We start from the raw sequence: 6,000 nt of genomic DNA, 5'->3' as shown, positions 1-6,000 counted from the left end.
AGGTACTCAGAAAGAGCTGAGAATGCTGTTGATGACTTAAAGTAACCCAGATAATCCCTTAGGTCTCACCACACTAAAACATTGTCAGATGTTGCAGAATCTCAGTCTTCTCATGCTCAGTGAAGAACTAACATTCTTTTTCTCCCCCATTCATGTATGTATGTATTCTGTACATGTATATTTAAATTGAAGTATAGTTGATTTACAATATCATTAGTTTCAAGTGTTCAATGTCATATTAATTTCAGGTATACACCATAGTGATTCAGTATTTTTACAGACCAAAGTCAAGGCAAAGTGTTTTAGTCAATCAGTCACATCCAACTCTTTGAGACCCCATGGACTGTAGTCTGCCAGTTTCCTCTATCCATGGGATTTCCCAGGCAAGAATACTGACCTGGGTTACCATTTCCTTCTCCAGAGCATCTTTCCAACTCAGGGATAGAACCCAAGTCTCCTGCATGTCCTACATTGCAGGTGGATTCTTTACTGCTGAGCCACATGGGAAGCCTCATAGGCAAATGGATGATCATATGTTGCTGCTGCTGCTGCTAAGTCACTTCAGTCGTGTCCAACTCTGTGCGACCCCATAGACGGCAGCCCACCAGGCTCCGCCATCCCTGGGATTCTCCAGGCAAGAACACTGGAATGGGTTGCCATTTCCTCCAATTCATGAAAGTGAAAAGTGAAAGTGAAGTAATAGTTCTGATCAAATTAGCTATAATCTTTTATGAAGTAAGCTAGCAATTTGTTTTTTTTTAATTAACCTAGCAGTTTAACTTTTAGAAATTTGCCCTAAAGAAACAACCAGAAATGTATAAAATTATTTGTTTAGAAAGACATCATTCATTTTCTAGTAGTGAAAAACTATAAGCAACATAAATGTTAATATCAACAAATGGGGAATTTGTTAAATAAATTGTGGCAGTTTAGCACAGTGTCTCTGAGTGAGGGCTGTAGCATCAGATTGCTTGATTTGAAACCCAAGCCTCTCACTTCCATGCCATGGACATTTGTGCAGGTAGCTTACATTCTGTGTTGCTCAGTTTTCCCATATATAAAATAGGGTTGTTGTAAAAATTATAAGTGTCTGGAGAGTTCACAGAACTGTGCCTGGCACATACTAACTGATCATAGACTTAATAATTTTCATGGTTAGTATGATCAAGAGCCATCAATATTTAGCATGAAAGAGACTTGTACTCACTCCATATTGAAGTTCAGTTCAGTTCAGTCGCTCAGTCGTGTCTGACTCTTTGCGACCCCATGAATGGCAGCACGGCAGGCCTCCCTGTCTATCACCAACTCCCAGAGTCCATCCAAACCCACGTCCATTGTGTTGGTGATGCCATCCAACCATCTTATCCTCTGTCATCCCCTTCTCCTGCCCTCAATCTTTCCCAGCATCAGGGTCTTTTCCAATGAGTCAGCTTTTCCCATCAGGTGGCAGAAGTATTGGAGTTTCAGCTTCAACATCAGTCCTTCCAATGAACACCCAGGACTCAACTCCTTTAGGATGGACTGGTAGGATCTCCTTGCAGTCCAAGGGACTCTCAAGGGTCTTCTCCAACACTACAGTTCAAAAGCATCAATTCTTAGGCACTCAGCTTTCTTCACAGTCCAACTCTCACATCCATACATGACCACAGGAAAAACCATAGCCTTGACTAGACGGACCTTTGTTGGCAAAGTAATGTCTCTGCTTTTGAGTATGCTATCTAGGTTGGTCATAACTTTCCTTCCAAGGAGTAAGCGTCTTTTAATTTCATGGCTGCAATCACCATCTGCAGTGATTTTGGAGCCCAGAAAAATAAAGTCTGACACTGTTTCCACTGTTTCCCCATCTATTTCCCATGAAGTGATGAGACCAGATTCCACGATCTTAGTTTTCTGAATGTTGAGCTTTAAGCCAACTTTTTCACTCTCCTCTTTCAATTTCATCAAGAGGCTCTTTAGTTCTTCTTCACTTTCTGCCATAAGGGTGGTATCATCTGCATATCTGAGGTTATTGATATTTCTCCTGGCAATCTTGATTCAAGCTTGTGCTTCCTGCAGCCCAGTGTTTCTCATGATGTACTCTGCATATAAGTTAAATAAGCAGGGTGACAATATACAGCCTTGACATACTCCTTTTCCTGTTTGGAACCAGTCTGTCGTTCCATGTCCAGTTCTAACTGTTGTTTCCTGATCTGCATACAAGTTCCTCAAGAGGCAGGTCAGGTGGCCTGGTATTACCATCTCTTTCAGAATTTTCCCCAGTTTATTGTGATCCACACAGTCAAAGGCTTTGGCATAGTCAATAAAGCAGAAATAGATGCTTTTCTGGAACTCTCTTGCTTTTTCCATGATCCAGCAGATGTTGGCAATTTGATCTCTGGTTCCTCTGCCTTTTCTAAAACCAGCTTGAACATCTGGAATTTCACGGTTCACATATTGCTGAAACCTGGCTTGGAGAATTTTGAGTGTTACTTTACTAGCATGTGAGATGAGTGCAATTGTGCGGTAGTTTGAGAATTCTTTGGCATTGCCTTTCTTTGGGATTGGAGTGAAAACTGACCTTTTCCAGTCCTGTGGCCACTGCTGAGTTTTCCAAATTTGCTGGCATATTGAGCGCAGCACTTTCATAGCAGCATCTTTTAGGATTTGAAACAGCTAAACTGGAATTCCATCACTTCCACTAGCTTTGTTCATAGTGATGCTTCCTAAAGCCCACCTGACTTCACATTCCAGGGTGTCCGGCTCTAGGTGAGTGTATGTGATCACACCTTCATGATTATCTGGGTCGTGAAAATCTTTTTTGTATAGTTCTTCTGTGTATTCTTGCCACCTGTTCTTAATATCTTCTGCTTCTGTTAGGTCCATACAATTTCAGTCCTTTATTGAGCCTATCTTTGCATGAAATGTTCCCTTGGTATCTCTAATTTTCTTGAAGAGATCTCTAGTCTTTCCCTTTCTACTGTTTTCCTCTATTTCTTTGCACCGATCGCTGAGGAAGGCTTTCTTATCTCTCCTTGCCATTCTTTGGAACTCTGCATTGAATGGGTATATCTTTCCTTTTCTCCTTTGCCTTTCGCCTCTCTTCTTCTCACAACTATTTGTAAGGCCTCCTCAGACAGCCATTTTGGTTTTTTGCATTTCTTTTTCTTGGGGATGGTCTTGATCCCAGTCTCCTGTACAATGTCACAAACCTCCATCCATAGTTCATCAGGCACTCTGTCTATCAGATCTAGTCCCTTAAATCTATTTCTCACTTTCACTGTATAGTCATAAGGGATTTGATTTATGTCATACCTGAATGGTCTAGTGGGTTTCCCCACTTTCTTCAATTTAAGTCTGAATTGGCAATAAGGAGTTCATGATCTGAGCCACAGTCTGCTCCTGGTCTTCTTTTGCTGACTGTATAGAGCTTCTCCCTCTTTGGCTGCAAAGAATGTAATCAACCTGATTTCGGTGTTGACCACCTGGTGATGTCCATGTGTAGAGTCTTCTCTTGTGTTGTTGGAAGAGGGTGTTTGCTATGACCAGTGCGTTCTCTTGGCATAACTCTGTTAGCATTTGCCCTGCTTCATTCTGTACTCCAAGGCCAAATTTGCCTGTTATTCCAAGTGTTTCTTGACTTCCTACTTTTGCATTCCAGTCCCCTGTAAAGAAAAGGACATCTTTTGGGGGTGTTAGTTCTAGAAGGTCTTGTAGGTCTTCATAGAACCGTTCCACTTCAGCTTCTTCAGCGTTACTGGTTGGGGCATAGACTTGAATTACTGTGATATTGAATGGTTTGCCTTGGAAACGAACAGAGATCATTCTGTCGTTTTTGACAAAAACGTTTTTCCCTTCTCCAGGGGATCATCCCAACCCAGGTGTCAAACCTAGGTCTCCCACATTGCAGGCAGATTCTTTATCAGCTGAGCCACAAGGGAAGCCCCTATACTGAAAGGGGGTTAAAAAAAAAAAAAGGTCAAGTCTTCATCTGGCACCTTAACAGTAGTAGGCAGGTCTGAGTACTAGGCGTTCTTGTACAAAATGTAGCTACTAGGAAGGAGAACAGCCTAAGTAGGGGAGACTAGAGAGGCATGGGCTTCCCAAGTGGCTCAGTGGTAAAGAATCCACCTGCCAATGCAGGAGACGTAGGTTTGATTCCTGGGTTGGGAAGATCCCCTGGAGAAGGAAATGGCAAGCCACTCCAGTATTCTTGCCTGGAAAATCCCACGGACAGAGGAGCCTGCTGCCTGGTGGGTCGCAAAAGAGTTGGACATGACTTATCGACTACACAACGACAACAGGATACTCATAACAAACAGGGCCTGCCTGATGCTCTTGCCTGAATTGGCTATGCTTATAGAACATACTTACCAGACCATCAATATGTAAAGTAATCAAGAGACAGACTTTTATTCTTGAGGAAGTATGGCATTCAGGACAACTTGGCATTTAACAATAGCTCTGGATTAAGAAGATATAAGATTTTTCTAGGTTTGTTTTCCAAAAGATATATCAAGTTCTTCGAGGGTTGTTTTTTGTATTCCTATCACGGAAAGATTGTGACTGCACTTTGTATGATGTGAGGTTGATTTAATTGATAGCCTTCCCCTGGCTTTCTGAATCCAACTATTCAAAATATAGATTTAAGGGCAGACATAAGCCTCAGATGTCATTTACCTAAGGGATTCTAACCTCTGTGTGCCATGGACTCCTTTAAAAGGCCTAATAAGGTCTGTGGACCTCTCCTCCAAATATTGTTTTAAAATGCATAAATATTTTTAAACATGGGATTACAAAGGAAACCAGTCACATTGAAGTGGGGGTATCAAAATTAAAAAGGAAAGCGTTTGTGATACAACACTATAGGTGCTTCATTATTAATGCATTATAAGATCTAGCCACGGATTTAATAACTGTTGTTATTCTAAGAGTGCTGAGCACAAATGATGAGCTGAGATACCTGCAACAGCACTCTATGGGATGGGAGGCTAACAGTGGTTTCTGTTGGTGACAAAATCACAGTCATTGTGAATGCTCCACTGAGCTTGCTCTCTGCATTCATAATGAAATAAATTGCTGAATTTCACTTAGAAATGAATGGAAATAAAGGTACAAATTTTCTCCCATTCAGATTTTATCCATAGACATCAAGTTAAGAATCCTGATCTAGCCTGAAACCATCCTGTCACAGATGAGCAAACTGTCTCCCAGCTTTTGACCCATGTAAATTGTCTGATTACACAGGAGATTGAAGTCCTGGAACAGTGTATGTTCCCTTATTCCAAAATGCTTCATGTTGACTGGAATTTCAAGGATTGAGACTTGGAGCAATATATAAATAACTGAAGCCATACTAAATTATTCTTGAACAAAAGTAAAGTTTGGATTTACACCATTTGGTTTTTCTCTCTAAAATAGAGCTTTACCTGCTTCCAGAAATTGTAATCAAGGCTTTCCATGATTCAGTGAGGTCTGTCTAAGCTATTTGTAGATAAAATTTATTTAGTCAAATATTTGGCCAATTAAAAAAATCCTGTCTGGTCTACTTTCTGAGTTCTGTTTTGGACAAGTATGATCCCTTCATACTTTAATAAAATCTTGACATCTGTGAGCCAAAATTCTGGAAATATGTTTCTGAGACACTCCATCTGTGAACACCCTTTAAAAAATGCATCAGTGAGAGAGAAGACTATAATTAGAGCACTTATTCCTGTTATTACAAAGCAAACAATGAAGCATCCCATTAAGTTTTCCAAAAGTAAACAATGTTTTTAGCTCCTCGTTAATAGTAATATAACCTGGTTCTTCACATACTGTAAAGTCCCATCCAAATAGTCCAATATGCTTATAAAATTCGATTTATGTAGAAGAAAGCTTGGTCATAAGCGTTCCAGAGCATTCTTTCCTTTGCTAATTCTCTGACTTGATTCTAGGCTCTCTATTCTAACCTTGTCAGTCTGTCCAGGAGTGTGTCTTTAAAAACCTTTTCTCTGTATTAACTATATTTTCTTCTTTTCCACA

This window comes from Bos indicus, chromosome 2 (genome assembly GCF_029378745.1).
Source record: "Bos indicus isolate NIAB-ARS_2022 breed Sahiwal x Tharparkar chromosome 2, NIAB-ARS_B.indTharparkar_mat_pri_1.0, whole genome shotgun sequence".
Taxonomy (NCBI): Eukaryota; Metazoa; Chordata; class Mammalia; order Artiodactyla; family Bovidae; genus Bos; species Bos indicus.
This window is presented reverse-complemented; position numbering follows the sequence as displayed.